We start from the raw sequence: 21,035 nt of genomic DNA, 5'->3' as shown, positions 1-21,035 counted from the left end.
GCCTGGAGTTGACAGCAGCATGAGTAGACCATATGGTGGCAGAATGACACAAGATTGGCGTGGCAGCAGCATGAGTAGACCATATAGTGGCATAATGACACAGGATTGAGGTGGCAGCATAATGAGTAGGCTATATAGAGGCATAATGACACAGGATTGACGTGGCAGCATAATGAGTAGGCTATATAGAGGCAGAATGACAAAGGATTGAGGTGGCAGCAGCATGAGGATACCATATAGTTGCAGAATGACACAGGATTGAGGTGGCAGCATAATGAGTAGGCTATATAGAGGCAGAATGACACAGGATTGAGGTGGCAGCAGCATGAGTAGACTATATAGTGGCAGAATCACTCAGCATGGTGGCAGCAGCATGAGACCATATATTGGCAGAATCACTCAGCCAGGTGTCAGCAGCAGGAGAACATATAGTGGCAGAAGCACTCAGGCTTGAAGTGGCAGCAGCATGAGTAGACCATATGGTGGCAGAATGACACAAGATTGGGGTGGCAGCAGCATGAGACCATATATTGGCAGAATCATTCAGCCTGGTGTCAGCAGCAGGAGAACATATAGTGGCAGAAGCACTCAGGCTTGAAGTGGCAGCAGCATGAGTAGACCATATGGTGGCAGAATGACACAAGATTGGGGTGGCAGCAGCATGAGGAGACCATATAGTGACATAATGACACAGGATCGAGGTGGCAGCATAATGAGTAGGCTATATAGAGGCATAATGACACAGGATTGAGGTGGCAGCATAATGAGTAGACCATTTAGTGGCAGAATGACACAGGATTGAGGTAGCAGTAGCAGGAGTAGACCATATAGTGGCTGAATCCCTCAGCCTGGAGTTGACAGCATCATGAGTAGACCATATAGTGGCAGAATAACACAGGATTGGGGTGGCAGCAGCATGAGGAGACCATATAGTTGCAGAATGACACAGGATTTAGGTGGCAGCATAATGAGTAGGCTGTATAGAGGCAGAATGACACAGGATTGAGGTGGCAGCATAATCAGTAGGCTCTATAGAGGCAGAATGACAAAGGATTGAGGTGGCAGCAGCATGAGTAGACCATATTGTGGCAGAATGACACAGGATTGAGGTGGCAGCATCATGAGTAGACCATATTGTGGCAGAATGACACAGAATTGAGGTGGCAGCAGCATGAGTAGACCATATAGTGGCAGAATGACACAGAATTGAGGTGGCAGCAGCATGAGTAGACCATATAGTGGCAAAATCACTCAGCCTGGTGTCAGCAGCAGCAGGAGAACATATAGTGGCAGAATCAATCAGCATGGTGGCAGCAGCAGGAGACCATATAGTAGCAGAATCACTCAGCCTGGTGTCAGCAGCAGCAGGAGAGCATATAGTGGCAGAAGCACTCAGGCTTGAGGTGGCAGCAGGCTGAAGAGACCATAGGGCCTCACAATTAAAAAGATTAAATATTTTTTTTTAATTTAAATTGAAGTTTTAAAATAGATGAACATTAACAGTTTAATTTTATGTGCCAGCAGGCATGATGAGATCATATAGTGGCTGAATGACACAGCCTGGAGGTATTTATGGCCTTTAACAATAACTGGACTCTATGAGTTTAACAGGAAAAAAAACTAATAAATAAAACAAAAACAAAAAAAAAGAAACCTCAAGGACCTCACTAGAGTTACTGTTGCATGATTGTGGTATGATAATAAAATATATAAAAATATGAGGAGACCGTGTTTTGAATGTTGAATAACTTTTATTAAGAATAACAAATTAAAAACTGTAGATACACACTATTACTGCAATACTAATGTATATTATATGTAAAAAATATATATGCTGGATCAAGGGGAGAGACTAATAATAATGATATATAGAAGTACTTGTTGATAATCTCAACAAATACGTTGTGGACGTCAGCTCTGACAGCGGGAGGAGGGCTGGCACCGTTCTGCGACGGGACGTACGATGGATTATAACACACCGTCTACACTGCAACGCTGCCGCACTCTATTTTGGTTAGCAGAGAATAGACACTTGTTGCTCTGATCGGCAAGACCGGAGCTTCAGTGGAGTGGCGTCTGACGCCAGGAGAAGGTCCACGTGGGGTGAGATGTTGGCATCAAAGGCCGGCTGTTCGATTGAAAGTGCATGAACGGAATGTTGCTATTCTGTCCGGGCAACAGATGAATAGCTTTTCAAAAGATGGCAAATTTCTTGCAGTAATAGTGTGTATTCAAAAGTCCACAATCTAAACGTGTTTCAGGGTAATAATACGCAACCCGTTCCTCATATTTTTAGAAATGTTATATATTTTATTATCATACCACAATCATTCAACAGTATTTCTGTTGAGATCCTGGAGTTCATTTCGTATTTTGGTTTATTTATCTAATCTGTATAATAGCACCTAGGAGTATAGGTGAACATACGATCTAGCCTATGAGCTCTGTAGCTGTGAGCTGCACACAGTTTTTCTTTTTTTGTGTGTGTGTGTGTATATTACACTCAGGATAGGTGTTACGCCTAGCGCTCCGGGTCCCCGCTCCTCCCCGGAGCGCTCACGGCGTCTTTCTCCCTGCAGCGCCCCGGTCAGTCCCGCTGACCGGGAGCGCTGCACTGTCATGGCCGTTGGGGATGCGATTCGCACAGCGGGACGCGCCCGCTCGCGAATCGCATCCCAGGTCACTTACCCGTCCCGGTCCCCTGCTGTCATGTGCTGGCGCGCGCGGCTCCGCTCTCTAGGGCGCGCGCGCGCCAGCTCTCTGAGACTTAAAGGGCCAGTGCACCAATGATTGGTGCCTGGCCCAATTAGCTTAATTGGCTTCCACCTGCTCCCAGACTATATCAGATCACTGCCCCTGCACTCCCCTGCCGGATCTTGTTGCCTTGTGCCAGTGAAAGCGTTTAGTGTGTCCAAAGCCTGTGTACCTGAACTTCTGCTACCCATCCTGACTACGAACCTTGCCGCCTGCCCCCGACCTTCTGCTACGTCTGACCTTGCCTCTGCCTAGTCCTTCTGTCCCACGCCTTCTCAGCAGTCAGCGAGGTAGAGCCGTTGCTAGTGGATACGACCTGGTTGCTACTGCCGCAGCAAGACCATCCCGCTTTGCGGCGGGCTCTGGTGAAAACCAGTAGCCTCTTAGAACCGGTCCACTAGCACGGTCCACGCCAATCCCTCGCTGACACAGAGGATCCACTACCTGGAAGCCGAATCGTGACAGTAGATCCGGCCATGGATCCCGCTGAGGTGCCGCTGCCAAGTCTCGCTGATCTTCCCACGGTGGTCGCTCAGCAATCGCAGCAGATTGCCCAACAAGGACAGCAGCTGTCGCAGTTGACCGCCATGTTACAGCAACTTCTGCCTCTGCTACAGCAGCAACCATCTCCTCCGCCAGCTCCTGCACCTCCTCCGCAGCGAGTGGCCGCTCCTAACCTCCGCTTGTCCCTGCCGGACAAATTTGATGGGGACTCTAAACTCTGCCGTGGATTTTTGTCTCAGTGTTCCCTGCATATGGAGATGTTGTCGGACTTGTTTCCTTCAGAACGGTCTAAGGTGGCGTTTGTAGTAAGCCTTCTTTCAGGAAAGGCCTTGTCTTGGGCCACACCGCTCTGGGACCGCAATGATCCTGCCACAGCCACAGTCCAGGCCTTCTTCGCTGAACTCCGGAGTGTCTTCGAGGAGCCAGCCCGAGCGTCTTCTGCCGAGACTGCCCTGTTGAACCTGGTCCAGGGTAATTCTTCCGTTGGCGAGTACGCCATACAATTCCGTACTTTTGCTTCTGAACTATCCTGGAATAATGAGGCTCTCTGCGCGACCTTTAAAAAAGGCCTATCCAGTCGCATCAAGGATGTGCTGGCCGCACGAGAGATTCCTGCCAACCTCCAAGAACTCATCCATTTGGCTACCCGCATTGACATGCGTTTTTCTGAGCGACACCAAGAGCTCCGCCAGGAAAAAGACTTAGATCTCTGGGCACCTCTCCCACAGCATCCTTTGCAGTCTTCGCCTGGGCCTCCCGCCGAGGAGGCCATGCAAGTGGATCGGTCTCGCCTGACCCAGGAAGAGAGGAATCGCCGTAGAGAAGAAAATCTCTGTCTTTACTGTGCCAGTACCGAGCATTTCTTGGTGGATTGCCCTATCCGTCCTCCACGCCTGGGAAACGCACGCACGCACCCAGCCCACGTGGGTGTGGCGTCTCTTGGTTCCAAGTCTGCTCCTCCACGTCTCACGGTACCCGTGCGGATTTCTCCTACAGCCAACTCCTCCATCTCAGCCGTGGCCTGCTTGGACTCTGGTGCCTCCGGGAATTTTATTTTGGAGTCCTTTGTTAATAAATTCAGCATCCCGGTGACCCGTCTCGTCAAGCCGCTCTACATTTCCGCGGTCAACGGAGCCAGATTGGACTGCACCGTGCGTTACCGCACAGAACCCCTCCTGATGTCTATCGGACCCCACCACGAAAGGATTGAGTTCTTCATTCTCCCCAACTGTACCTCTGAGGTCCTCCTCGGTCTGCCATGGCTCCGGCTTCATTCCCCCACCCTTGATTGGACCACCGGGGAGATAAAGAACTGGGACTCTGCCTGCCACAGGAAATGCCTCTCCCCCCCTCCCAGTCCCGTCAGGCAAGCCTCTGTGCCTCCCCATGGCCCCCGTCCTGGTGTCACACTGCCCCGTGCTAGGCCTCGCCCTCTGCCCTCCCTCCCCATTCCCACTCCTGCTGTACTGCCTGCCGTTGAGGAAACCCTCCATTCTTTCCCGGTGTCCTCATCCCAGGGGAGGCAGTTACCGGACAAAGAGAAGGGGAGACCTAAGGGGGGGGGTACTGTTACGCCTAGCGCTCCGGGTCCCCGCTCCTCCCCGGAGCGCTCACGGCGTCTTTCTCCCTGCAGCGCCCCGGTCAGTCCCGCTGACCGGGAGCGCTGCACTGTCATGGCCGTTGGGGATGCGATTCGCACAGCGGGACGCGCCCGCTCGCGAATCGCATCCCAGGTCACTTACCCGTCCCGGTCCCCTGCTGTCATGTGCTGGCGCGCGCGGCTCCGCTCTCTAGGGCGCGCGCGCGCCAGCTCTCTGAGACTTAAAGGGCCAGTGCACCAATGATTGGTGCCTGGCCCAATTAGCTTAATTGGCTTCCACCTGCTCCCAGACTATATCAGATCACTGCCCCTGCACTCCCCTGCCGGATCTTGTTGCCTTGTGCCAGTGAAAGCGTTTAGTGTGTCCAAAGCCTGTGTACCTGAACTTCTGCTACCCATCCTGACTACGAACCTTGCCGCCTGCCCCCGACCTTCTGCTACGTCTGACCTTGCCTCTGCCTAGTCCTTCTGTCCCACGCCTTCTCAGCAGTCAGCGAGGTAGAGCCGTTGCTAGTGGATACGACCTGGTTGCTACTGCCGCAGCAAGACCATCCCGCTTTGCGGCGGGCTCTGGTGAAAACCAGTAGCCTCTTAGAACCGGTCCACTAGCACGGTCCACGCCAATCCCTCGCTGACACAGAGGATCCACTACCTGGAAGCCGAATCGTGACAATAGGAAATTACGCCACATGATGTTTACACCTGAATTAGGCGTTAAGAGCATGTGTATAGGTCTTTTAGTGCTCAAACTAACTGGCCACCATTAGCTTTGGCGGAATATATGCCAGTACAGTAACAACATAAAGTGTATTCTCACTCTACTGTCCCTGTCTATCTGCCTGCCTGCAATGATGTGGGCTTCAGGTGATTTGATTCACCGCAGTAATGATCTTTCTCAGTAAATTACAAACAAATTCTGATTTGTCCAGTTCGATTTGCTCATCTCTATAAATAACAATTAATTTGTTAATGGTATTTATGAAGATTATATAGTTGGTTACTTAGTGTTAGTTCAATATATTTTAATGTTATGTATTGGCAGTGCCTTTACAAATATTCTACACAATTATTTCTTAATCTTCTTTTTTTTAAATCCTAACAGTTATGTTAGCTTTGGGTAAGGAGATGGAGAAGATGGAGAGGAAGATGGAGGCAGAAATACTCAAATTGAGGAAGAACTTAAAAGCTTGCATGAAGAAACTGAAGGATCTTCAAAAAAATTTGCCTTAGGGCTTTTTTTTAATGTTTTATACTTTGTTCATAAAGTTATTAAGTTAAAACGTGTGGTTTCTTTTTTTATTGATAAAAAGATAAATAAATGAATCGATAGATACATAAATAAAATCATATACATCATACAGATATATTTAAATAAATTAATCAATAAACTAATACATAAATAAATTCATTAATGATTAAAAACAGAAATTCATCTAAAATTTTTAAAATAAAGACATTCATCCATGATTACGAAAACTAAATAAATTCTTCGCTAGATACATAAATAGTAAAATCATATATACAGCTATATTTACATAAATTCATCAATAAACTGATAAATTCAGCAATAAACATATGAATAATTTTATCAATGATTGAAAACAGAAATACATTTATCAACAAATTTAATAATAAAGAAATGCATCCATGATTACAAAAAATAAATAAATTCATAGATAAATACAAAAATAAATAAATATATATATATACATAAATATAAATATAAATAAATATATATATATATACATAAATAGATAAATAAATAGTTAAAAAACAACGGTATTATTGGAGGGAGAGCTAAGGAGAGGGATTGACGAGGGACCCTTCAGCGCCCAGAACCGACGGCAGGGGCCAAGAAGTTGCCGCCGATCCAGGACTCATTTTAATGAATGTGAGTCTGTCCACGGAGTCTGAGTCTGTCCACGGAGTCTGTGGACAGACGGGTCCGCTTGTCTGTGACCACCCCACCTGCCGCGCTGAATGTCCGCTCAGAAAGTACGCTGGAGGGGGGACAGGGCAGTAACTCCAGCGCATACTGAGCGAGCTCGCGGCAGGTGTCCAGCCTGGCAACCAAGTACTCCATGGGGTCGTTGGTGATCATGCTGTAGGAAGCACCAACGGACCCCATGTAATCTACCACCATGCGGGCCAGCCGCTGGTGGTGACTGCTACTGCTGCTACTTCTGCTGCTACTGGGTTGCACAGGCTGGTATAACAGCCTAATCTCACCCAAAAGGTCACCTGCTCGGCTGGTGGGTGCTGCTGGGTCCAGCCACCTGCTGGGTGAGATGGGTGGAGAGAACTAGAGGCCGGGGAGTTGCCCGCTCCAACCGGCTTATGAGACAGGACTGCAGTTCATGCATCCGGTCCTGCCTCCGGCTAGCTGGCATGAACTGCTCCAGTCTCCCCTTGCAGCGGGGTCTAAAAGGGTGGCCAACCAAAAATCCACCCTCTCCTTAATGGCAATGATCCTGGGGTCCCTCCTGAGGCATCGCAACATGTGGGTAGCCATGGGGAAGAGGACAGCCCGCTGTGACTCTTCATGACTGCCCATCACCTATTGCTCCTCCTGCTGCTGTCGCTGCTGCTCCCGTTGGGAGCTGCCCCACCCCAGGACTAACGGTGCCCCCAACACCGGCTTTCCCTCCTGACCAGGCCCAGACTCCTGGACGTCATCAGACTCTTCCTCCTCCTCGTCCTGGGCCTGGTCTCTGTGGAGCAGTGTTGCCTCCTCCTGCTCCACCAAGGCACTCTCCCCAGCCTCGAGCAGGCGATCTAGTGCCCTGTCCAGCAGAAACACTATGGGGAGCACGTCATTGAGGCCGACATGCTCCCCGCTGAGCTTCTTGGTCGCCTGCTCTAATGGGGCCAACACGTGGCAGACCTGCTGGATCTGCCCCCACTCCGCATTAGTGATGTACGGGAGTTGGTGTGATGGCCCTTGAGTGCCTTCTTTAAGCAGGTACTCCCTCACCGCCCGTCGCTGCTCCCACAACCTCTCCAGCATGTGGAGGGTGGAGTTCCACCGCGTCACGCTGTCCACAATCAGCCTGTGAGGGGGCAGGCTGTTGTCCCGCTACAGTTTGGACAGGGACGCGGCAGCTGTTGGGCAGTGTCGGAAATGGCTGGCAATCCTCTGCACCCTTTGCACCATGTCACTAAACCCTGGATAGGTGCGCAGGAACTTCTGCACCACCAGGTTGAGGACATGTGCCAAGCAGGGCACGTGGAGGAAACTGCCAGCATGGAGGGCGGCGAGTAGGTTGCTGCCTATGTCACAGACAACCATACCTGCTTGAAGCCTGCGGGGTGTCAGCAACTTCTGGACCTGACCCTGTAGTGCAGCCAGAACATCAGGTCCAGTGTGTCTCCGTTCCCCTAGACTCACAAGCTGGAGCACGGCCTGGCAGCGTACATGCCCCACACTTGCGTAGCTACGGGGGCGCTTGCTGGGGGGCTCAGCAGCTGTGGAGACAGTGGCTTGTGGGAGAGCAGCAGTTCTCCCCTGGACACCCCGGGGCATCACCACAAACTCAGATGCCGCCGATCCCTCCCCGGCGCCTCGGAGGGAAACCCAATGGGCAGTAAAACTAAGATATCGTCCCTGCCCATGTTGGCTGGTCCAACGATCCATTGTCAGATGCACCCTATCGCTGACAGCATGATCCAGCGACAGGGATACATTCTGAACAACGTGATGGTGTAGGGCAGGGACGCCGGTCCTGGCGAAGAAATGGGGACACGACATCTGGGTTGAGCCTGCTCCAACATCTGCCGAAATGGATTGCTGTCCACAAGATTGAAGGGCAGCAGATGTTGGGCAATAACCCTTGCCAGGAGCCCATTGAGTTAACGCACTTTACGGCCCCCGGGGGGATAGGGCGTCGTGTGTTCAAACGCGTCGGTAACTGACAGCTGGCGCCGGGCGGCAGTGGAGGACCTAGAGGAGGGTGCAGTGGAGGCAGAGGTCTGGCTGCCAGTACCAGTACCTCTACCAGAGGGAGTGGGTGAGTGAGAAGGCATGACTGGAAGCGGTTGGGCTTTCTGCAGTACAGTGGCAGGAGCTGTTATCCCCTGCACACTGCTGGTGGCGCTGCTACCACTACCCCACATCTGTTCCCACTCCCGCCAGTGGTTGACCCTGAGGTGCTGGGTAAGGGCAGTGGTACCCCTGCCGAGCCAAAGACCTCCCTCTCCTCACCCTGGCATGACACAGCTTACAAATGCCTATAGCAGCAGCATCTGCTGCCAGGGTGAAGTAAGCCCAAACAGGTGACTTTAGCACTGACCTCCTGTCAGATGGGGTGGTGCTGACTTGCACCTGTTCGGGCTCAGTGCGCACAGGTGGAGCTGGCTGCTGCTGCCTCCTCCTGCTGCCATCACCAGTGGAGCCCCTAATGCTGGTCTCCCTGGTGACTTGGCACACTGTTTCCCTAGGGTGCCTACCTTCCTCATCACTGCTGCTGTGAACTGACAAGGGAGGTGGCACCCATTCTGGGTCACCCTCCTCTTAGCCCCCAGATATGTCAGACCCAGGGCCAACCTGTGGTGGACTGAGGGTAACAGCAGACGTGAAGCCCCTGACCTGGCTCCGCTGTCCCCTCGTTGACACCTGGGTGTGACTAGGTGTGGGGGTTAGTTGGATGAAACCACCCGCACCAGTTGGAAGGGATGTCAAAGGGGTACTGACAGACGGTACCCCCTCCTCCTCCATCATCCCTTCCAAAAGATCCTGAACATCAGCACTGAGATCGACATCAGCCTGACGCAGGACCTCCCCCAAGAGGTCCCTCTCACTGTCGCTGTCAAACAGGAGAAGGCTAGACTCTTGGGGGCTGGGGGCTGGTCCTAAAGGAACCTGAGTGGTGGTGCTGCTGCTACTAAGAGCCGGGGCAGAGGAATCCGTGGCACTGGCTTGAGCCACTAGATCCACACCAACCTCGGCATCCTGTGAGGATATGGGGAGGCTGCCACCAACAAAAAAGTCTCGAATGAGACGGATGCCTCTGCCACCTGTGCCTGACTCTCTGGAGCTGCCCCTGGAAACTCCCCTACCACTGCTGCTGGAATGGCCACATTTTCTATTTATTGTTATTGTTTGTGGAATAAACTTTATTAGGATGGGGACTTTGGGCCAAAAGACAATCACGAAGACAAAGACAATGACGCAGACACGGACACAGACACTACTAACTAAAACTAAGAATAATAAGCTAACTGAAAACTAAACCTAATAAACTTTTTTTTTTTTACACAACAAAGACACGGACACAGACACTAACTACACAAACTAAACAATAAAAAACTAAACTAAACCTAATAAGCTTTTTTTGTGTTTTTTTTTTGTATTTTTTTTACACAATCACAAAGACACGGACACAGACACTAACTAACTACACAAACTAAACAAGAAAAAACTAAACTAAAACTAAACTTAACAAACTTTTTTGTATTTTTTTTAAACAATCACAAAGACACAGACACTAACTACACAAACTAAACAAGAAACAAACTAAACTAAAAACTAAACCTAATAAACTTTTTTGTGTTTTTTTTTAAACAATCACAAAGACACGGACACATACACTAACTACACAAACTAAACAAGAAACAAACTAAAAAAAACTAAACCTAATAAATATATTTTTTTATACAGACACTAAAATAAAATAAAACACACCTAAATCCTACACTATACCTAAACTAAATTACTCTACACTAAAACCTATCTGATAAACTAACCTACTCTAGATGATTAGCTTTGCTTTAAAAAAAGCAAAGCTCTAACTCTATGCCCTACACTAGAAAGACAAATCAGCTAAACTAACCTACTCTATCTAACATTAAAAATTCCCTAGATAATTTGCTTTGCTTTTAAAAAAGCAATGCTCTATCTCTATACCCTACACTAGTACCTAAGCTAACCTACTCTAACACTATCTCTCTTGCTTTATTATTGCTTTGAAAAAAGCACTTGAACGCACAGACAGTATCTCACTCCTATCTCATAAACCACCACAAGAAACTGCAAGGTCATGCTGCTGCGAGGAATCTTATATAGCAAAGGGGCGGGATTCTTTCCTATTGGTTGCTATGGATGTTGCTAACCTCTGACAACTGTATCTCCATCATTCTCATTGGCCCACAACCTAAAAGAAGGGAGAGATCAATATTCGCGAATATTCGCATTTGCGAATACGCGGATGCGAATATTAGCGAATATTGATCCCGCCCCTCTACATCATTCTCATTGGCCCAGAAGGTAAAAAAGGCGAGAGATTAATATTCGCATATTTTCGCATATGCGAACATTTGCATATGCGAATATTCTCGAGCGCCCCAGTTTGACACAGCAATTTGTATTGGAGCCTTCTTTAGACCACTATCTTGAAGCAGGGAGGGATGTTCACTGTCATGTGTACTGTAAAAAAAAAAAGTGAATATTCGTAATTACGGTTATAGCACTATATTCTCAATATTTGCGAATTCGCGAATATTGGTCACGCCCCTCTGCATCATTCTCATTGGCCCACAAGGTAAAAAAGAAAGCGAGATCAATATTCGCATATTTGCGCATTTGCGAATATTTGCATATGCGAATATTCTCGTGCGCCCCAGTTTGACACAGCAACTTGTATTGGAGCCTTCTTTAGACCACTATCTTGAAGCAGGGAGGGATGTTCACTGTCATGTGTACTGTAAAAAAAAAAATTATTTCGTAATTACGAATATATAGCCCTATATTCACGAAATTTGCGAATTCGCAAATATGTGATATTCGCCAATAATATTCGTGAGCAACACTATTCATCAGCTGATAAATACTGGAAGGATTAAGATTTTTTAATAGAAGTAATTTACACATACACTTTACTGGAATACCCTTTTTTTCCTGGAAAAGCTGCTGAGTTGCCCATAGCAACCAATCAGATCGCTTCTTTCATTTTTCACAAGACCTCTGCAAAATGAAAGAAGCAATCTGATTGGTTGCTATGGGCACCTCAGCAGCTTTTCCAGGAAAGTAAAGTTTAACCACAACACTGTAACACTCCGTCCCACCCTGGGACTCAAACCACCACCAGGGTCTCCAATCCACTTTACTGACAAGACCCTCCTGCTTATCTTACAGTTTTACACAGCGTGAGAACCCAATAGACCCCAATGAGCCTATTGGTTTCAATGGGCAAAAAATCACAGAGTTAATGCACTAGCCCATTAGTTCCCTATGCCCTTAAAGAAGGGAGGGCTCAATATTCGTGGATATTCGGATATGCGGAGCGATTTTCGCATATGCGCATAGAAGAAAAAAAGCAAATATAACGAATATGTGAATTTCATGAATATATGACGAATATTCATTCATATATTCACAAAATATCACAAATGCGAATATGGCCTATGCCGCTCATCACTAGTTATTAACTAATTTACTGTATGGTGAATCGGACCGATTCTCAGGTATTTGGTTGCTATATTATAGTTGCAAAAATAGCAATTCTTGCATTTAAGGTGTAATCAAAGGTTTTTTACACGCTACATTTTTCACATCTTGGTCCACTTCCAATATGTGCCAATTACGTCTGATGACTCTACTATCCTATTCATTGGGGAATTCTCAAAGACAAATGTAAAGTGCTTTTCTTGGTTCTGCTTGGATTTACTCTGTAAAAGTTCTTGTCTCTCTTTTTTATTAGCTCTTACTCTACTCTTTTTTATTAACTTTTCCGGATATGCCCTTTCTTTCAGTCTTATTTCTAATTCATCTGTCTGTTTATGATAAGATTCTTCATTCATGTTATTCCTTTTTAATCGAATGAATTGCCCATAGGGGATTCCGTTTTTTTCTGTATTTTGATGAGAACTGTCGTAGTGGAGTAAAGTGTTCCTTTCAATTTCTTTTCTGAAAGCTTCTGAAATAATACCATTAATCCGTCTTTTTAACATAATGTCGAAGAATTTCAGTGTATCCCCTCCATATAATTGGGTGAAAGCCATGTTTACGGTATTAGTGTTTAAATATGTGACAAAATCTGAAAATTGTTGTTCGGAACCTGACCATATCACTAGGATATCGTCCACATATCTGGCATCATTTTTTATATATTGCAGATAGGGGTTATGAGAAGTGTACACATATTCATTTTCGAACATCGCTAGAAACAAATTGCCGTAAGTACAGGAGACCGGGGTGCCCATAGGGGTCCCCGTCTCCTGCTTATACCATTTCTCAGCAAATTTGAATTTACTATTTGGGAGTATAAATTGTAAACCCTCACAAACAAAATCAATAAATGCTTCAGACCTGACAGCGTCCTGCAAAAACTCCCTCGCAGCCTGTACACCCTCATCATGTGGGATGCGGGTGTACAGGCTGACTACAACCACAGAACATAATTTGTACCCCTCTTCCCAATGCATTTCTTCAACCATCTGTAACAGATGTCTGGTATCCTTTATGTAAGATGGGATAGAGGATAACAGAGGATTCAATAGCCAATCTATATATTGGGATAGATGCTCTATCACTGAGCTGATCCCGCCACTATAGGTCTCCCAGGGAGTTGGCTCAGTTACTTATGCACCTTCAGTAGATGATACCACTTTGGTGGCTAAGAAGAATCAAGAATCAACTTTTCTGCATCTTTTTTAGACAAAATCCCTTATTCTACAGTAGAAAGGAGGAATGACTTCAGATTAGACAGGGTTTTCCCAGTGGGATCGGTAGTAAGGGTTGTGTATGTCATGCTATCAGCTAATTGCCTATCGGCTTCTTCAATGTATTGCTAATAGGACTACACTCCCACCCTTATCTGCACGTATCACAACTAGGTCATCTCTGCTTTTTAATAACTTCAATGCTTTTGCTTCCGCTTCAGTTAGATTGGGTTTAGGTTGAGGATACAGAATAGATTTTACATCTTTCATTGCTGCTTTTGAAAAAAGGTCTAAACTACTACCTTTAGGGATTGGAGGGGAATTTTTTGATTTTTTTTCCTTTTGAAAAATACCTCTTACCCGGGGTGGTAGATTTCTCATCCAGCAATTGAAAATCCTCAAAACCCATTGCTAGAATATTAATGCATTCTTTATCTACATAATTAAATTCTTTAGGGAAGAAACCCAGAGGTCCTATCACTACTGGTGTCTCACCCTCCAATGTAACATGCTCTTGTAGGGTTTTATTAGAGAAAAATTTATACAGACTAATGTCTCTTATTGCTCTAGCCAAATCAATCTCAAATTGTGTTTCATTAAACTTCTCGGTCAGACCATAATTTAAACCTCTTCACAGGAGTGATATCGTAGCATTGTCCAAGCAGTCACTAGTTAAATTGATGACATTAGACTTTACAATGCTGGTTTCGAGGTGGTTGCTTTTCTTCTGTTCTCGTTGGGGTATTTCTTGTTCCTTGCTTTTTCTTTCTACTTTGTCTTGTGCTTCTTTTTTTTTTCTCTAAAGGGATTGATGAAGGTTCTTCATGAATCATCCGTTGCTGCTCATGTGTATCTGACTCCTTTGTTCTAGGTAAGGCTTTGAGTGATTTCTCTGTTGCTACTGGTTTCTCAAGCTTTGCTTTTTGATTCCGCTTCTTATTTTTGTTTCCTTTTAGAGCGATAGATCCAGGCATATATGATTTATTGTGCCATGAAAAAACTTGGTCGGCATCATAGTCTTTTTTGTCCCTTATGAATTTATCACGCTTCTTTACTTTAATTTCTTCTTGAAGCATCACTATTTTATTTTCAAGCTTAGTGAAGACACTTTGGGACTGCTCACCAGATTCTTGTTTTATATATTCGGTTTTTACTTTTTAGAAATCTTCTGAGATTCTGTCATACTCGATTCTGTTACGTGTTAAAACTATCTGTAATAGCTTTTGAGAATGATCATGGTGCGCTTGTTTCCATGCATTGACGAACACTGTATCATCTTGAAAGATGGCTGGAACTTTATTAGACCTGCGTCCTCTAGGAACCTGTTCACACTGCACATAGGATTGGAGAGAATTTACTGTCCAAAAACATGCAATTTCTTTCTCAGACAATAATGTAATGTGATGTGCTCAAGTGATTTTGTGCTAATGACCTCTAAGTCATCTTTAACATTAAAATCCAGAAAATACCCCCTGCGTCCTCTCTCCCTGTGAGTAAGGCAGTATCTAGCTCCTCCAACATTCCATTCGTATCCATCTCCACGTTTTGTGGCTTGTATGCCTCTATTTCCACGTGCTCTGAACAACTTAGAAGACAGCAAACAGTAAGACAGCTTAAGGGTATGTTCACACTGAGGAATCGGGGCGGAAATCAAGCAGAAAATTTCTGCCTCAAAATATTGTTACTTTTCCACAAGAACTCACAGAGATTTTGTGTGGAAATTTGTGTGGAATTGCAGGTTTCATGCGGAGGAGGTATATCAAGTATTTCTATTCATAATTTTTTTTTTTTCATGCGGAAATTCGTGTGCGAATTCCACACCAATTCCGTGCCAATTCCGCGTGGAAATGCTTCTGACTGAAAAAAAAATAACATTGATCTCTATGGGAGAACGACGCTGATTCTGCCTGAAAGAAAGAACATGTTCTTTCTTCAAGCGGAACAGACTTCCTCGTCAGAATTCTGCTTGAGGAAATTCCTCAGGGGCAGAAATTCTGTACAACTCTATAGGGATTTCACAAAAAGCAAGCAGAATTACTCGTGGAAATTCCTCTCCAATTCCTCATTGTGAACATACCCTAACAATAAGAGTCCCAAACAGGGGGTTCCCTTTTAAAATGTTAATATGATAAAATAATAGAAATAAATAAGGAAAGGATAAATAGAAACCAATGATGTCCAACTATTACTCAACTTCATAACATTAATTAAAGAGAATGCCACAACAATTTTTTTTTTCTATAACTAATTCATACAAGATACTGGGACCCTTTTTTTTTGTTCTGTTTTCTTTATACATTGCCTGAGCTGATTGTAACAGCTCAGTTACACTATATTAGCATATACAAATAAAAATACAAAACTTTTACGAGTTTTCAGATACAGAATGATAAAGCAAAAGCAAAATAAAGAAACAAAAATATTATCTGGGTGTGAGATGTTTTTGAAACATTTAGAAGACCCATCTTCTCGGATAAGCAAGTAAAACATGTTGGAGGCCTGGGCTATCAAGACAAAAAAATCTAAGACTGCCGTGTAAGTAAAAAACAGTCATTTCAGAGTTTACGGTATGATTTATTTTAATTTTTTCATTGTTATTAAAGAAACCTTAGTCACCACTACAATAGCAGGAAACAGAAAGATTTTACATCTTGAGGCTACACAGATTTAGACTACTAGGTAGATACATTTCGAGACCTTATGACTTTTGTCTACAGAACCAGAATATAGATACAAAAATCCAGGGCCTAAGCCCGGGACACAAGATCCCTTTTGAGGAAAAAAACCCTATTAAACTATAACTTTTATTGCTCTAATATTAACATAATGGTGACTAATGATTTAAAAACCAGCAATAAGTATTAAAGTATATTTGGGATAAACCCACTCATGAAATATCACCGGGGTCTGCAGTCCTCCTTTATTGGACTACTGTATATACAAATTAAAACTAGTTTTGGTGCATCAGCACCATCCTCAGGAGGAATGAATGGCAATTTGGCAAACACCCCTCCACGTGTTCTCCCCAGCCTTATAAGAACTAGGCATGCAGCGTCATAACTCCACGCCAGCTAATCTACCAATCACTGTTCTCAACACAATGAACCAATGCTCAGCTATATGTTACCTTTACCTGTTCTATCTTCATCCAATAGAAGCTCCAGCTAGCCTGTGATTAGATGATGTCATTCCCGGCTGTCATCTCAGAGTGCCGATGTTTCAATAATTTGACCACTCACATGATCCAGCACTGAGCTCCTGTATTCTCGTGCATGAATATTGACAACCCTTATTGGGAAGAATTATATTGAGGACATACTGTATGAGGTTTTCTTATATGGGACTATGGATATGAAGTCCACCATAGTGTATAAGACTTATGTTTTATGATGGGTTTATATGCTTTGTTTGTTGATGTGGGCTTTTTGAGCTGTTTATTAAAAACTAGACATATGGAATAGATGGCAATATTTCTCACCTATAGGTAACCTTGATATTATGACAGTTAACTATATACATAGGGTTCATTTACTCTGTTTACCATCTTATTACCTTTCTGCAATGAATATAAGGTCTGTAGCTAGATTACATGTAAGTGCAATGTACTATTGATATAAAGCTATTGTTATACTCATGTAATAATGAAATATGCACAGGACTTGTGAGCACTTTTGACAATTCAATCATATACCTGCTATGAATACAGCAATTGCAAATATATAGTAAGCTAATATGCTAGACTGTCCGCAGGTGCAGTATGCCCTTAACACCTGGACTGACATCCAAGTTTGTACGCATGCATGATAATACGGGAGATCAGCGCTGGATCATGTGAGTGATCACATGATCGGGACATCGGCGCTTCGAGATGACAGCCGGGAATGATATCATCTAATCACAGGCTAGCTGGAGCTTCTAATGGATGACGATAGAAGAGGTTAAGGTAATATATACCTGAGCATTGGTTCATTGTGTTGTGAACAATGATTGGTAGATTAGGTGTCACGGAATTATGACGCTGCATACCTAGTATATATAAGGCCGGGGAGAAAACGTGGATGGGTGTTTGCTGAATTGCTGGTTTTTATATCATTAGTCAGTATTATTTTAATATAAGAGCAAAAAAAGTTATTAATAAAAGTTATAAATGTTAATAGGGGGGGGGGGGGGGGAGTTCCTCAAAAGGGCTCTTGTGCTCCGGGCTTAGGCCCTGGGTTTTTGTATCTATGTCTGTACTGTGATTCCTGACCCACCCAGGGGATCTTTTGTGACCAGAACATTACACAGCAGTATGGGGGGTTTTCTCATTCAGAGATTTAATGCGGAAAGTTAGGCGGCCGAAGTAACTCATGTTTTTTCTACTTCTAATCTTCCCCTGAATCAAATAGATATCAAACAGGCCCTTAGGAATCTGTCTAAAACCTATGAACAGTGTGTAAGAGCGTGGTGGGAAGTCATCATCTTTGAAAGCTATTTAAAACAAAAAATAGTATACAGGGGCTTACGCATACATATTACTCCCAATTTTCATCGGGAAGATAGCGCCTTCATACAAGGCTGGGAGCAACTACTGACAGATAATTCATTGTGTATAATCTATTACCTATTGGATTACGAAAAACAACATTTGAATACAGTCAATTTACAACTGGAAAATGAAATCAAAGAAATCCAGACCTTCTCGAGTCATCCTGATTATAGTCTAGAGGCTAAACTACAGAAACATCTTGAATTATTTAAAAACTAAATCATAGAGAAAAAACATAAACAATACTTACGGGATGTAACTGACTTTGCTACTGGTCAAGAATATGTATATTGTGGCCAGAATAGTGGTAGCGGTAGTGGTACAAATTCTCAGGCCAGATATACAGCACAATACGCTGACATATCTGAGCTGGACACATAGGGTACAGAGGGTTTCCAAGCAGAAATCAACACATCGCGTGCTACACAAAAATGCCAAAACTTTTAGGAATCGACCCCAACAACCCAAAAGGGTCCCATATCAGCAAATATCTACTCAACCTACTTATATAGTGTCAACATGCCAAGATCAGGGAGCTGTTGGTTGTATTCGATCATCTGCATTACAACCCTCTGGTGGTTTTCCATATTTGCAGATTGGTGGGGATTTAAACCCTACACCAAATTTGAGACAGGGATTATATCCCAATCCAGGTCCACAGGGACAGGGCTCAATTTCCACCATTATGCAGACTTACAAGATACACAATCAGTACCAAACACCAATTTTTCGTCAGCGATTACCAGTACACAAGGACACTGTCCACCTATGAATGTGCCATTTTTACATCTAAGACAGGGACAAGGGAAAGGTCCCACGTAATTGAGGATGACCTGAGAGAGAGCCGTGTAACTAATAAATTTACAGGAGAAGCGGAGGACAGATTGAAAGTATTCAATTTATCGTCACGTATACTTGAAGCAGATGAAATAGCTCTCCTTTCAAAAGGTCTCTCCTTTACACCTTTAACAAAAATTGACAGTTTCAATTGGATTAAAGATGTAAATCTTTTAGCGTGTAAATTAGCCCTGAGAAAGTGGCATCTACAGATGGACACAGACTCTAGAGCACAGTTGTGACAGGATGAAGAAACTAGACATACACTTCATAAACTACTGCTAGAAAATGAAGGTGCCGCCGCAGGTTTCGAAGCACCATTTACTGATCTAAGACCGAGGTCCCTTATGACCCCACTATTCTCTCAAATAAAGATGAGCGAACGTTTGAAAAGCATGAGAAGAGACCATATAGTGGCTGAATGAGACAGCCTGGAGGTGGCATTAGTATGAGGATACCAAATAGTGGCTGAATGACTGCCTGGAGTTTGTGGCAGCATGGGGAGACCATAAAGTGTCTGAATGCCACAGCCTGGACTTGGCAGCATATGAGGAGACAATAGGGCCTCACAATCTCTAATGCATTTTGACATTTCCATTGAAGATGTATGGTAGCTAGTGCTTCCATAAACATATATAGGTAATTTCCTCGGCCCGGCAGCATCAATAAACCATGTTGTTGCTGAATGACACAAACTGGAGCTTGCTGAAGCATCAGTAAACCATATATTGGATGAATGGCACAGCCTGGAGGTAGCTGAAATATGAGGAGACCATATAGTGGCTGAATGATAAATCCTGGAGCTGGCTGATGCATGAGAAGAGACCATATAGTAGCTGAATGAGACAGCCTGGAGGTGGCAGCTGCAGCATCAGGAGTCCTGAAAGGGACCCGGTGACGTGGTGGGTGGCAATACTAGTATCAGGTGACGAAGGTGGGTGAAAAAAGATCTGATGCGGAGAATTGTTTGTAACTGGGGAGCAGCGCCTTAAATCTGTTTGGCACTATCCATATATGTAAAGTGTAAATGTGGCACCATGGTCAATCTACTCTCCTGCATCAGGCATTGGTGGTTGGAAATCCTGGCTGATCCATGCCTGATTCATCATCACAAAGGTCAGTCTCTCCACATTTTTGTGGACAAACAAGTTCTCCTTCAGGTGACTATGGCCGCACAAAACACTCGCTCTGATGGCACACTACTGGCCGGGCAGGGCAGCTTTTCCGTGATAAACTCTGCTAGTTGCAGCCACATATGAAGTTTAGCTGCCCAGAAGTCCAGCGGATCTTCAAGGTGTGTTAGCACAGGCATGCCAAGGCATGCCACCACCTGCTGGTTCAGGTCCTGCCCCAGGTCTAGCTGCTGCTGATGAGTTGCTTCACTATGCGGGGAATAAAGCTACTCATCAGCGACTGTAGACTCAGGCTGCTGCTGATGGAGCTGGTACTACTCCTGCCACCCCACCCCATCCCAACAGCCATGGCAGTGGAAGGTGAGCGCAGGGGGCCCCCCCGATTTAGACCTGCGAGAGGATGGACGATGGCACCGATAGGCATCCGCCAACTGACTACATAGTATGCCTCTGTAGTAGGTCATTTTGTCCTGCCTTGCAGTGGGTATAAAAAAGGCCCCCATTTTGTTGCGGTAGCGAGGGTTCAATTAGTTAAAGATCCAGAAGTCATCCTGCTGCCTTGCAGGATGTCTTGCAAATGGGGGGGAACACTTCAGGAACTGCTTCACAACCAGATTGAACATGTGTGCCATGCAGGGCGCATGGCTCATCCTTCTCAGTCACAGCACATGCAAGATGTACTTCCCGTTGTCAGTCACCATGGTTCCCATTTCCAGTTTTCGTGGAGTAAGCCATGTTCCGATTTCTTTACGAATTACTTTAGCAGTTCCTCCCCTGTGTGACTCTTTTCACCAAGGCAAACCATGTAAACAACAGCATGACACCACCATGCCCTGCACACATGGTAGTCTGAAGGGCCACTGAGACTAGTCTGGGCAGTGGAGGCCGAGGACACGGTGGAGGATGAGGAGGCGGAGTTGCACACTGTCACAGGACCAACGGCCTGAGAGCATGGAGGAGGAAGCGGCGTGACCTGTCCACGTTGGGGTTGTGGCTGTGCAGGAACCACATTCACCCAGTGAGC

Source organism: Hyla sarda, chromosome 3 (genome assembly GCF_029499605.1).
Source record: "Hyla sarda isolate aHylSar1 chromosome 3, aHylSar1.hap1, whole genome shotgun sequence".
Classification (NCBI taxonomy): Eukaryota; Metazoa; Chordata; class Amphibia; order Anura; family Hylidae; genus Hyla; species Hyla sarda.
Note: the sequence above shows the minus strand (reverse complement) of the source record.